Below are 1,484 nucleotides of genomic sequence, written 5' to 3' on the forward strand. Positions count from 1 at the left end.
CCAGGAAAATCCTTCCCACTAGCTGGTCTACCTCTTGCTATTGCCTCATCTGCATCAACTCTCACCTCCGGTATACAGCTCAGGTTCCCACCCCCCTGCCATACTAGTTTAAACCCTCTCGCACTACTCGAGCAAACCTTCCACCCAGGACATTGGTCCCCTTCCAGTTCAGCTGCAACCCATCTTTCTTGTACAGGTCCCACCTTCCCTGGAAGGCATCCCAATTAACTACATATCTGAAGCCCTCCCTCCTACACCAGCTGCGCAGCCACATATTAAGCTGCGCCCGCTCCCTGTTCCTCGCCTCGCTATCTCGTGGCACCGGTAGTAAACTAGAGAACACTACTCTGTTCGTCCTGCTTTGCAGCTTCCATCCTAACTTCCTGAAATCACTTTTTATATCTTCGATCCTTTTCCTGGCTATATCATTAGTGCCAATATGTAACACGATTTCTGGCTGTTCGCCCTCCCCTTTTAGAACCTTATACTCCCGATCGGAGACGTCCCGGCCCTGGCACCAGGGAGGCAACATACCTTCTGGGAATCCCGATCCTGACCACAACATTTCCAGTTGATTCCCCTAACTATTGAGTCCTCTACCACGAGTACTTTTCTATTCTGCCCCCTTCTATTCTTTGCCACAGTGTCAGGCTCAGAATGAATCACCAAAAGTTGATTTGCAGGTGTAGCAGGTAATCAAGAAAGTAAATGAATATTGTCCTTCATTGCTAGAGGGATGGAGTTTAAAAACAGGAAGGTTATGCTGCAGCTATACAGAGTACTGGTGTGGCCTCACCTGTACATTTTTGGTGTTCTTCCTTGAGAAGGGATGTACTGATACTGGAAGGGATGCAAAGAAAGTTCACTAGGTTCACTAGGAGTTGAGAGGGTTGGTTTATGAGGAGAGATTGAGAAGATAGGGATTATACTCATTGGAATTTGGAAGGATGAGTGGGGAACTTCCAGAAACATACAATTGTGAAGGGAATAGCTGAGATAAAAGCAGGGAGGTTGTTTCCACTGGTGGGTGAAACTCGAACTAGGGGGCATAGCCTCAAAATAAGGGGAAGCGTTTTTAGGACTGAGTTGAAGATCTTTTTCACCCAAGGGGTTATGAATCTTTGGGGCAGTTGAGACTACCTTGTTGAATGTGTTTAAGGCAAAGATAGATTTTTGGACAGTTAATGGTTATGGTGAGAGAGCTGGTAAGTGGAGCTGAGTTCATGAAAAGATCAGCCATGATCTTAGAGTCATAGAGTCGTAGAGACGTACAGCATGGAAACAGACCCTTCGGTCCAACCCGTCCGTGCCAACCAGATATCCCAACCCAATCGAGTCCCACCTGCCAGCACCCGGCCCATATCCCTCCAAACCCTTCCTATTCATATACCCATCCAAATGCCTCTGAAATGTTGCAATTGTACCAGCCTCCACCACATCCTCTGGCAGCTCATTCCATACACGTACCACCCTCTGCGTGAAAA

The 1,484-nt window shown here is 47.4% G+C and overlaps 1 protein-coding gene across 2 annotated transcripts in view; it reads left to right on the forward strand.

Annotated features, from left to right (window-relative positions):
- The window catches only part of med10 (mediator complex subunit 10), a 68,351-nt gene that overhangs the window by 31,841 nt on the left and 35,026 nt on the right, over positions 1 to 1,484 (forward strand). The gene's annotated exons all lie outside the window — the stretch shown is intronic.

The sequence above is a fragment of the Chiloscyllium plagiosum genome, chromosome 5 (genome assembly GCF_004010195.1).
Source record: "Chiloscyllium plagiosum isolate BGI_BamShark_2017 chromosome 5, ASM401019v2, whole genome shotgun sequence".
Classification (NCBI taxonomy): domain Eukaryota; kingdom Metazoa; phylum Chordata; class Chondrichthyes; order Orectolobiformes; family Hemiscylliidae; genus Chiloscyllium; species Chiloscyllium plagiosum.